The sequence below is a fragment of the Prionailurus viverrinus genome, chromosome B2, assembly GCF_022837055.1.
Source record: "Prionailurus viverrinus isolate Anna chromosome B2, UM_Priviv_1.0, whole genome shotgun sequence".
NCBI lineage: Eukaryota > Metazoa > Chordata > Mammalia > Carnivora > Felidae > Prionailurus > Prionailurus viverrinus.
The window spans coordinates 139,966,363-139,979,249 of NC_062565.1; the positions used below are offsets into that span (position 1 = coordinate 139,966,363).

Sequence of the window (12,887 nt, forward strand, 5' to 3'; positions counted from 1 at the left end):
GAAAAAGAAATAGGTACTCCAAAGGTACTTATTTATTTTTTTTAAAGACTTTATTTTTAAGTAACCACGCCCAACATGGGACTCAAATTCATAACCCCGAGATCAAGGGTTGCTCACTCTATCCACTGATCCAGCCAGGTGCCCCTGTTTATTTTTTTGTTGTGAAAAACTTCCACACTGACTTAGTAATTCCCCTGTTTTCTTACTGCTCCTCATAGAGCAGCTGTTTGTTTGTTTGTTGTCATTCAAGATATTTATTTCATGATTATTTTTCTCCTTTTAAATAATACGTGTTCATCATGAAAAATTCAACAAACACCAAAGGTTGTAAAAGTAAAAAATTCAAAATTAGCCAGCCAGCCTGTTCTTCTGCAGAGGCAACCACTGTTTTCCCATGGACCCTTCTAGAGATTTCCAGTGCATATAATCATATCGTTGTTTTTCATGCTTGCATAATATTGCAGTGTTTAGTTAACCATAATTTAGTTAACCAATCTACTGAGGCATATTTCATTTGTTTCCTGTGTCTCTCTCTCATACTCAGTCTTGGCAGATGTTATTGCTTTTTTGGACATGTTATTTTAGAGGTTTCAGGATTTACCTAGAATTTCTTGACTTTATAATTTTAAAAGCCATTCATTCTTTCAGGGAATGAGAGCTGTTTTTCAGAAAATTGCTTTTGTAATGTCAGGTTATCCTGATGTGAGCGAAGCCTCCTCCTGCAGGCTGAGAGGAGAGAGTATGAAGCATTCAGGCAGGACTGTGATAGACTTGATGGGTTTTCACTTTGTCTTTTCTTGCTAAAAGCTGTGTGTACCTTCGGCATGTGATTCTGGGGCATATTTTGTTGATACGATTGGTTGAATAGGAGGAGGGTTATGTGGTGGTAAATTGCTTTAACAAGGGTTAGTATAGATAGGCCTTGGTCCAAAAAGTGGCTACAGGTGTTGCTGTGGGGGGTGAGGGTAGGGAGTTGTGAAGAAATCTTAGATAGCTTTTTAGTGAAAATCTGCATATTAAAGATAAGCTATTTAAAATTTATTCTTGGAGCACCTGGGTGGCTTTGTTGGTTAAGCATCTGACTCTTGATTTTGGCTCAGGCCCTGATCCCAGGCTCAGGTCCTGATCCCAGGGTCGGGGGATCAAGCCCCACATCAGGCTTGCACTGACAGTGTGGATCCTGCTTGGGATTCTCTCTCTCAACATAAATTAAAAAAAAAATCATTAAAAAAAATAATAAAGCAAGTGTTTAATTATTTGAATAGCAATCCGATTTTCCATATTAGCTGTTAATTCCTCAGAAGTGAGGATAGTGCTTTATTTACCTGTTTATTCCTGGCGGTGCTTACATGTAGTGCCACGAATATTGACTGATAAATTAATAAATGGAAATGGCGAAAAGGAAATATAGAAACTTTAAATCCTAGTTTTTCAAAGTTAAATAGAAATGTCTTCATTTTTTCTAATCCATTACTCTTACTTAAGCAGTAAAATATTTCTTGAACTCTACATTTAATCTGTGTGTATATTCTGTGCAAAACCCAGCTAACTCACTAATCCTCAGCTCTTTTTCTTATGCTTGTTGAAAAAGAAAGAATATCAGCAAGATGAGAGAGGCTTTATTTCCCCACAGTTGGAATAAAATTTGGCTTGATTATTCATCAGTTAAAAGTATCATTTCAAGGGGCGCCTGGGTGGCTCAGTCGGTTGAGCGTCCGACTTCGGCTCAGGTCATGATCTCACCGTTCGTGGGTTTGAGCCCCATGTTGGGCTCTGTGCTCAGAACTCAAAGCCCAGAGTCTGCTTTGGAGTCTGTGTCTCCCTCTCTCTGCCCCTCTCCCGCTCACACTCTGTCTTTCTCTCTGTCTCTCTCTCAAAAAAAATAAACATTAAAATTTTTTTTTTAAAAACAAAAGTATCATTTTGAGCTCTTTCTTCATTTTCTGCAGTGGAAAGTTATGGAAATGAAATTTCAAAGAAATTATTTCAGCCTGCAAGAATCAGAAATATTCCTGTTAGCTTTTTAAAACTCATGCTTTCCTTTGAACTCATGTACATTATTTCAGTCATACTTGTAGGTGCATGTCTGTTATGTAATAAAGCATTATATATAATGTGAGGGCTGTCTTTGAGGTCAAGTATTATTTGACATTTTTTCACATGTAGGTAAAATTCACCCGTTGAAAATTTAATAAACTTAATAAACCTATCTACAATTAATTTTATTTCTGATAACCTTTGAGACTTAAAAGGAAAACAGCCACAGCTTTACGTCTTATTTTGAAAACGAGAAAGCAAAATATTCATGAGAAAATGGGCCATATGATATTTGACAACCGAAAGTTTCAAAGCATTTGAGAATTTTAAATATATAATTATTGTTTTACGATTGGTACCTTTGCTAATCGTGCATATATATTAGAAGTATTTCCAAAAAGATTTTTTTTTATTTTCAGAACAGCTTTGATACCATGATACTTTATTCTTGCTGTTACCAGCAGGATTAATTTTTTAAATGAAAGTCCTTCCAGTTCTTTTCATTCTTTTTGTTAAAGTTCTTTCCATCCTATGATATTATATATGTGGACTATTTTAATTGGAATATTTAATACTAGTAGAGGGAGGAATTTTTTTCAGTTAAAGATTTTTTAAAGATGGGGCACCTGGGTGGCTCCGTCGGTCAACCGTCCCACCTCTGCTCAGTTCGTAGGTTCAAGCCCCATGTCGGCTCTGTGCTGACAGCTCAGCCTGGAGGCTGCTTCAGATTCTGTGTCCCCCTCTTTCTCTGCCCTTCCCCCACTCACGCCCTGTCTCTGCCTCTCAAAAATAAAATAAACATTAAAAAAGATTTTTTAAAGGTTCCAAAAGAATAGATTTTTTTCACTTAAATTCAAATTAGTTAACATATAGTGTACTTTTGGTTTCAGGAGTAGAATTTAGTGATTCATCACTTACATATAAGAGCCAGTGCTCATCCCAACAAGTGCCGTCCTTAATGCCCATCACCCATTTAGCCCATCCCCCCACCCACCTCCTTTCCAGCAACCCTCAGTTCTCTGTATCTAATAGTTTCTTATGGTTTGCCTCCATCTCTGTTTTTATCTTATTTTATATAATCCATATTTTAGATATTCTTCGTTCCTCTGAAAATTCACTTACGGAGAAAATTGCACTTGGGGGTTCTACATTTATACCAGTAGAGGTCGCTGTGCGCCTATGAAAGGAAACCCAGTGTTTCCTGATGGTGAGCTGGTTATCTGTCCTAGAACTAGTATTCATCATTGGTATTTCTGGGAATTCTTCCCCCACCTTAACAAAGTGGCCTGCCCGTCATCATCTAAGAAATAGTCCCTTGCTCTTTTTCCACGTAGTGGGAACATATCCTAATGTTTAGTAGTGTCATGGCACATCTTCCCATAGTATACTTAGGTGCATCAGCTAAAGCACCAGAAATTTTGTTTTCACACACAAAAAATCATAGCCTCTCAGTGTTTGAAGGAACTTTAATATTCATTAGATTCAGCAGCTATTATTCTGGCATTTAAGTTGCTAATCCAAAATAGTCCCAAAGGAATTCTTTTCAGTACGGTCCTCTGCTAGTTAATAGTATGGAGTTTGACTTGTTGAAACTGCTTATCCCTTTGCATCATGGTGTCCACCTTTCATAGTGTTGCATTCTCTGAGTGCATCAACAAAAAATCTCATAGGAGGATATTGCTTTATGACGTTACTGCTATAGATGTATCTACTAGTAATAACAGAGGGGTGTTCAAGAACTAAACAAATATATTTGTTTGTTGTAAAACTGTAATGGCGCCCTGACCAGAGAGTCGAAGCAAATTTGTAAGCTTTAAACTATCCTTGTCAGTGTGATCCAAGTTAGTTTTCAGGTGATTGTAAAGGTGATAAGGAACGTTGTGAAAGAAGCAAGCAGTTGGGAGGCAAGGAACACTTCTACAGACCACTGTGATTGAGCCTTAATTTACAGAAAGAGAAGATTGCCCTTGATGCCTTTACACAGTCCTCCAGTGCTAGCTTCCTAGTCCTCGCTGCTCAGTGTAGACTGCAGTGCTAACAACACGGATCCTGGAGGGAGATTGCCTGGATTTGAGTCCTGGTTCTGCCACTTCCTGGTTCTGAGGTTGGCTTACAGTTATCTCCTCTGTACCTCAGTTTCCTCATCTGTAAAATCGGGTTGCTGATAGCATCTGCAGTATGCAGTAATTAAGTTACTAGATGTGAAAGTACTTAGAATAGTACCTAGAATGTAATAAAAACTCAAGCTGCTATTGTTACACACACTCCTTTTTCTAGAACCCATGCTGGGGTATGGTAGCTGAAGTCCTAGGCTGTTCTGTTCCTGACTGCTCTCTGAGGATCAATATAGTGTATTCTGTGTTTTCTCTAGCCCTCAATTAATGACATCTGTATCAAGAAACCAGCTAGGTATATCGCTTTTAATGATCTGAGCTTTCTTCATTTTTTTTTCTTTAAAGTTGTTCTCATGTTAATTCAATGAGTTTCCTTCTTTTGATCTAATATTTTGCTCTGGAATTTTTCCTGTGGAATATATAATCATATTTCTGTTGCTGTTTTTAATTACTCATATTGACACTTTTTTTACATTTAAATAAATGCCCTAGTTTCAGTGAAAATCACAAGACATGAGTCTTTTTTTTCTTAACAGAATTTCTCTGTAACATTTAAATTTGTTACAACATTTCATATCAGAAATTTATTAGGTAATTTATAAGGCATTTGCATTCAACCCACTTAAAAAATTTTAAACAACAACAAAATTAAAACCGGGCCATTTATATAAAAGATCTATTAACTTTCAAATTCTATAAATAAAAATGTATTACCCACATACCAATTCTGAGTGAGAGAAAACAGCATTTGGCACATCAATGTATAGACACATTTTTATAGGTATGACCTTGGTCTTGAAATGTAAGACCAGTAAATATTTTAAAATTTCATTTTCATTATATACTTTTAAGATCTGTGCCCCTAAGCAATTACCCACATAGTCATTGCCTCTTGGTAGGTGAGATAAGTCAATTATATTAAGACATTTGGTTCCAGCTTGGCCCAATTTATTACAGATACATGAACTTGGAGGAGGGATTATTACCCAAATGGGTTGTCTCATAAACATTTGGCATTTTTTTAGGGGGCGGAGGTTTGGAGAGATTCCCTAAAATAGACAAAAGGCCATTAACTAGAATGTCTTCTGCATTAAGAGGCATGTACTTCTTAGGCGAAGTGTGTTAAATACAATGTTTACTCAGCTATTTCCTGAAAGAATACGCCTTATTAATACCCCTATATCCCACCCACAGTTTTATTTTATTTATTATTTTTAATTTTTTTTTTCAGTATATGAAATTTATTGTCAAATTGGTTTCCATACAACACCCAGTGCTCATCCCAACAGGTGCCCTCCTCAATACCCATCACCCACCCTCCCCTCCCTCCCACCCCCCCATCAACCCTCAGTTTGTTCTCAGTTTTTAAGAGTCCCTTATGCTTTGGCTCTCTCCCACTCTAACCTCCCACCCACAGTTTTAAACTAGTCATGTACGTGAACATCCCTTTCCTGTACACACACACACACACACACACACACACACACACAATATCCTGCTCTATAGAACATCACATAGTACAGTATGATGCTGGCTATTTCTTCTATGTAACTGTACTTTAGCTGTTCTGTAAGTCAGCATCAGAGAAAGAGGCAGGCCTTCTTTCTGTACATTTCTCCCAGTTATATTAGCATCTGTTATGAGTGGTGAATTAAGAACGTTGAAGTAATTCAGTTTATCCAGATGGCCCAATGGCTGGGAGACAGAGGAAACGTTTGCTGGACTATATTACGATCTTTTTCTTAAGTTTCAGTTCCAGGGTTTTGTTTTTATGTGATACAATTACCATTAATTTTCAGTGTTTTCTATGTATTTTACAAGTTTAATAAGACTGTTGGAGTTAAAACATCAGTTTCCTAACTGATTTTAGTTTTTCAGAGTGACATTGTAATCAGGACATGTCAATAATCCTGTGATGGATGTTTAGGAAAAAGCCAGGAATACTAGTTAGATCATTTTTCAGTATTTTTTTTTCATTATACCCTCTCCCTTCTGCCCAGATGTATATATTTCATGTAAAACTTTAGCTAAAGAGTTTTGTTTTAGGGGTATCTGGGAGGCTCAGTCAGTTAAGCGTCTGACTTCAGCCCAGCTCATGATTTCACAGTTTTTGGGTTTGAGCCCCGTGTCGGGCTCTGTGCTGACAGCTCAGAGCCTGGAGCCTGCTTCAGATTCTGTGTCTCCCTCTCTCTCTGCCCGTCTCTTGTTTGCTCGCTCTCTCTCAAATAAATAAACATTAGAGAGTTTTATTTTAAGTTAGGGCATGGCGGGGGTGGGGGGGTGTGGGTGGTGCCTGGATGGCTCAGTCAGGTAAGCCTCCAACTCTTGATTTCAGCTCAAATCATGATCTCAAGGTTTATAAGTTCAAGCCCCACATCAGGCTCCATGCTGACAGTGCAGAGCCTGCTTGGGATTTGCTCACTCTCTCTCAAAATAAATAAATAGACTTAATAATAATAAAATGAATTAGGGCATTAGGATAATGTATAGGTGAAGAACATAACTGTGACATTGGGCAAGTTACTTGGTTGCTCTGTTTCTTTTTCTGACATTGGGCAAGTCCCTAGTCATGTGACATCAGGCAAGTTATTCAGTTCCTCTGTTTAAGAGGACTTAGAACTTAATTGTGCAACATGACATTTAGAATAAGACTAGCATATGGTAGCTATTATTATTTTCATTATTATCTTGATTCTAGAAAGAAGGGTGTTTGGACTACAGATATCAGGAGTACCAGGTTGTACTTGTTGTTAATATTCACTGTTAAGATAAAGTGTCCCAAAAATACAGAGAGAAATGGAATGGCGAGGTGTCTTTAAAGTCTCTCTTTTTAGCAGGACGTGACTCTCAGAAAAGCACACATTTTACAAGATAACGTGCAGTATATGGTAATGTACTAGCTATAAAGCCAATGAAAGCTACAGTCTCTGCAATCTTATTTATTTATTTATTTGAGTATAGCTGACACATAATGTTACATTAGTTTCAGGTGTGTAATTTAGTGATTTGACAAGTTTCTACATTATGCTACATTCACCGCAAGTTTAGCTACCATCTGCACCCCCCCCCCCATTACATGGCTATTATAATATTGTATTCCTTATGCTCTCTTGTCTTCACCCATTCTGCCCATCCCCCACCCCCTTTCCCTCTTCTGCCATCTTGTTTATTATTGTACGTAAACATGTAGGAAAGTATAGAGGAACAAGGCAACCATTCAGGAAATAATGCTGCAGCCAAGACTGGAGCCGTAGCAGTAAGTGTTTATTACGGCTCACAGTTCATGCATTCTCAGTCTGTCTGAAAAGACAGAGGTAGAGACAAATCTGTGGAGGAAATAGAAGGTGCTTTGTGCAGAGGGAAGCCAGAACGGCCTTCAGAGAACTGGCTCTAGTGACGTGGGTGACTGGGGAGTAATAATGCGCCGAACCAGCTCTCCAGCAGCCGCACACAACCTGGAGTGTGATGCTTCATGCTCAGGTGCTGCAGGTGACCGGCCGCTGTGATGCCTCTGACCAGCTCCATGGGACTGCACACTCCTTTAGCGTGGTCGAATCTGTCTTGCACGATGAAATAGGAGGAATAGCAGGCTGTGAGGCTGTCTGGAGGTACAAATTCTGTCTGAGAGTCTTGAAAAAATTGGCCTTGGGACTTAGCAACGTTTATGGGTCATCGATCAAGAAAAATTAGAGCAGGAAGGCACTTGACAGATTAGATGATCCATGAATAAGAACTCCAATATGTCAAACTGGGGAGGAGAGGGGAATTTGAAAAGCTATGTTTAATGTGCTTTGTTCCATAATACACAATAAAACTTTTTAAATTGCAGTATAATTGACATACAATATCCTGTTAGTTTCAGGTGTACGTAGTGATTATCTATCTTCAAGATTATGAAATGATCCCCACAGTAAGTGTAGTTACCATCTGTCACCATACAGTTATTATGTTATTGACTCTATTCCTTGTGCTGTCCAGTACATCCCCGTGATTTACTTATTTTATTTTTTTCTTTCCTTTTTTTCATTTAAATTTTAGTTAACATACATTGCAATACTGGTTTCAGGAGGAGAATTCAGTGATGCATCACCTACATACAACACCCAGTGCTTATCACAAGTGCCCTCCTTAGTACCCATCACCCATCTAGCCCATCCCCCACCCACCTACCTCCATCAACCCATAGTTCGTTCTCTGTCATTAAGAGCCTCTTGTGGTTTATTTCCCTCTCTTCTCTTCCCTATCCCTTCCCATATGTTCATCTGTTTTGTTTCTTAAATTCCACATATGAGTGAAATCATATAGTATTTGTCTTTGACTTTTTTCACTTAGCATAATACATCACATTGCAAATGGCATCCACACCATTGCAGGTGGCAAGATTTCATCCTTTTTGATGGATGAGTAATACTCCATTTAATACACACACACACACACACACACACACACACACATACACACCACATCTTCTTTGTCCATTCATCAGTTCTCTATGGGCTCTCTCCATAGTTTGCCTATTGTTGGTAATGCTGCTATAAACATTGGGGTGCACACACCCCTTCGAATTTGAGTTTTGTATCCTTTGGGTAAATAACTAATAGTGCATTTGCTGGGTAGTAGGATAGGTCTAATTTTACTTTCTTGAGGAGCCTCCATACTGTTCTCCAGAGTGGCTGCACCAGTTTGCATTCTCACCAACAGTGCAAGCAGGTTCCCCTCTCTCCGCATCGCCACCAATACTTGTTGTCTCTTATGTTGTTAATGTTAGCCATCCTGACAGGTGTGAAAGTGGTTTCTCATCATGGTTTTGATTTGTATTTCCCTGATGATGAATGATGTTGAGCATCTTTTCATTTGTCCACTGGCCATCTGGACGTCTTCTTTGGAAAAGTGTTTATTCATGTCTTCTGCCCATTTCTTAACTGGGTTATTTGTTTTTTGGGTGTTGAGTTTATAGATTTTGAATACTATGATTTATTTTATAACTGGAATTTATGCCTCTTAATCCCCTTCAACCTGTTTTGCCCGCCCCCTAACACTGCAGCCTCTGATAACCAACAATTTGTTTCCTGTGTCGTTAAGTCTGTTTCCATTTTGTTTTGTTTTGTTTGTTTATTAGATTCCACATATAAAGGAAATCATATGGTATTTATTTTTCTCTGACTCACTTCACTTAGCACAAGACCCTCTAGGTCCATCCATGTTGTCGCAAATGGTAAGATTTCTTTTCTTTTTTTTTTCTAAGTAGGCTCCATGCCTACCATGGGGCTCCAACTCATGACCCTGAGATCAAGAGTCACATGCTCTACCAACTGTGCCAGCCAGATTTCTTGTTTTTCCTGTGGCTAAGTAATATTCCATCATATGTGTATACCACATCTTCTTTATCCATTCACTTATCGATGGACCCTTAGGTTGCCAAATTAAAACTTTTTCATATCCTCTTGGTAGAGGGAAGATAATATGGAATCTGATTATATGCAAAGGATTATAGTAAGAACAGGTTAACTGCAGTTGCTGGGTGATGACCACCCATCTCTCTGCCTTGGTTGCCTCATCTGTAAAGTGGGAGTGCACAGACCAGCAGCTGTTTAGAATGAGTATCAGGTGACATCATGGTAAAAATTTCTCGGAAGTTTGGAGAAGCTTAAAAAAAACTTTTGTAAGTGAATAGTGCTGTTTGTTGCACTTCTAGAAACCACATTCTCAGTCTCTGGGAATTAAGGATAAAACGGAATTTCCTCAGGCCGCCTTTAAGTGAACTAGGTAAAGAGAAAAGAGGCAGTAGAATTGGAGTTACCAGCTTCTACAAATAAAAATATCGGACATCTGGTTGAATTCGAATTTCAGATAAACAGTGATTTTTTAGGATAAGTATATCTGAAATTCAAACTCAACTGGGCACTGGGCATCCTGTATTTTACGTTGCATCTGTAATTAATGAGAAACCTAGAATCACAGCAGAGCCAAGACATTGGCTGATGGCTTGATGTCCTAGAATGTGTAGGGGTTTCACCAGTGGCCTTGGTCTCCATGAACTACTGTAGGTAACCTGGAAATGATGTCTCGCTCTCCTGTCTCCTTCCTCCTCATCCTCAGAATTGGGGAGTGTTGGCATTATTGAGCATTGTGTGGCCGTCACTGTAATTATAGAATAATAGTAATGATTATTCTGTATTGACCACCTGCTATACTAGACCCTTTACGCAAATTACTTACCCTGTGAGAATAGGCAAAATTATTTCACTTCACAGATGAAACACACGCTCTAGCCCAAGTTACACAGCTAATTTGGATAAAAGGTGGGCTTTCACTCCAGGGTGTGTGATGATAAATCCTGTGTTCCTAACATCCACTCTGCATGTTTTGGATGTAGGTGACTTGTAGCCAACTCAGTGACAAGAGAATTGCTGAGAGCTTCCTTCCTTCTCTGTGATGTGAACCTCTCTTCAGAACCCTGGGCTGCGTGTTCAGATGCCAAGCTCTGCCATTCTTCTTTTCAGATTTAGCTTTTGTTCACTTTGTTTGCCTAAAATAATGTTTTATCTTCCTAATTAAAATACTGCGCTGTGATCCCTTCAGAAATCTTTAGGTCCCCTCCTCACATCTGTAGATTTTCAGCATGGGATGAATGAGCTCATGTCCGCCTTCCATGTGACAAGTTGGAGAAAGACGTACAGGGGCCTATAGAAGCTGCTCTGTGCCCAGCACTGATCTATTCACCACACACAGCTTTTAAAATGAGCTACATCGAGAAAGAATGGAATCCATTGTTGAAAAATATTTTATCAACCAAATTATGTGGGAAGTTATTTTTATTTTCTTTCAGCTCTATCACCACCACCTTCTCCATCTGATTTCACTTCTGCTGTGTTCTTAGCTGCAGAGATTTTAGAAAGATGACAGTTGGTTGACTATGAAATGTAGGATCTATTTTTATTCCAGATCATCGATTGAAGTTTGACAGACTTAAAGCAAGGGCATGTTCTATTCAGTTATAAGATTAGTACCTACCCAGTGAGTTCTGTTAGTCTAGACAATGTTCTGGTTCTCTAGTAATTAAAGATCACATTTTGGCCTAATTGACTTTGCAGGGAGATTTTAGTTATAGGAATTTAAAATTCACACGCACCCAACCAGCTTCCTCTGTGTGTGCCTGCTTCTCCCCGATTTTATCTCTTCACCCACTTGAAAGCTTCTGAGAGCTTATGTGTGTGCCATGTCCTACAAAAGCTTATCTTTGTCATCTTTCTCATTTTTGTAAGCTGTATTTGACAGGTGCATGTGACATTTGGGAAACTGCTTTCAAAGTTGCATTTGGATTTTAGTAGCCAATTTAAATATATGAGAAAGCCACATCTTTTTAAAATTTGAAGCTGAAGGCGTTTTGCATTCAGTATCTTTTAAGTAAGGAATAAAGTGAATGAACAACGACGAAACAGTCCCAGTTTTAAGTATCTTTCAATAACATTTTGGACTAAGGAGCATAGGAGATACTCAAATTCAATACAATCAATTCAGCACAATCCATCCTGCAATATAAACTGATACTGTTAACTGTTTACAGCTGTACATTTGAATTCGCTAACTTTTGAGACCTGGCTAAGGTAGATATTTGATATCAGTTTTGCAGAACCCATTTATATGTGGGTTCTTATGTAGAATTAAGTAATAAATCATTCAAGACTGAAATGATCGGGAGACAGAGTTTGCAGATTAATGGTAGTAGGGCACGTGTGGAAATTCCTTCTCATACTTATGTCAGTAACAATCATGCATCTGGCTATCGATGCCCTTGAGCCAATTTTAAGATATCACTAGCATGCAACTTTTTATCTCTGGTGCTTAGCAATGTGCCAGACCATGCCTACTTCTCAGTAAGTATTTGTTGGATGAAAATTAAATGTCCTGGTTGGAGTGTGTTCATATTTATTATATTTAACAGAGAAATAAAAAGATCTTTGCTTCATTTCATTTTACATGCTCTCCTTATTGTTAAGGAATGTGGGAACAGAAAATTTGAGGTTATAAAATATTTCAATGAACAACAAAAATAACAGTTTAGAAATATTAATAAAATCATTTATACATTTGTACATTTGAATTTTTTGAGAAAAAGCACATAAACACACCTACCTCTTCATACATGGACACCTATAAAAATGAGAAAACAATGCAAGAGACACTGATAAAATAGACCTATGAAGGTATCATCTATTAATTTTTTATTAATGAAATGTACACATGTATATTTTTATCAGCATCTTTTACATCATTTACCTGTTTTTTCCCCAGTACTCTGGTATCCCAAAACAAGTATGACAGAATCTCTAGGTACTTTTATATGATACAATGATAAATATTGTCCCCAGAAGTCAGAACTTCCTATCATTAAAAATTTGCTCTTAAATTTTTTTTAACATTTATTCATTTTTGAGAGACAGAGCATGAGCGGGGAAGGGGCAGAGACAGAGGGAGACACAGAATCTGAAGCAGGCTCCAGGTTCTGAGCTGTCAGCACAGAGCCCGACACGGGGCTCGAACTCACGAACTGTGAGATGATGTCCCAAGCCAAAGTCGGATGTTCAACCGACTGAGCCACCCAGGCGCCCCCAAAATTTGCTCTTACAAGCAGGAGTTATAAAATAGCATTGGCTCTGTATTCAAACTTCCCTTGAGGTGTTATTGAATATTGTAGCAGTTAACATCTCTGTTCTGGGGCACATACTGTAAGTT

The 12,887-nt window shown here is 38.3% G+C and overlaps 1 protein-coding gene across 3 annotated transcripts in view; it reads left to right on the top strand.

The window, feature by feature from the left end:
• SCAF8 (SR-related CTD associated factor 8) overlaps positions 1-12,887 on the top strand; it is a 198,071-nt gene that overhangs the window by 120,188 nt on the left and 64,996 nt on the right. The gene's annotated exons all lie outside the window — the stretch shown is intronic.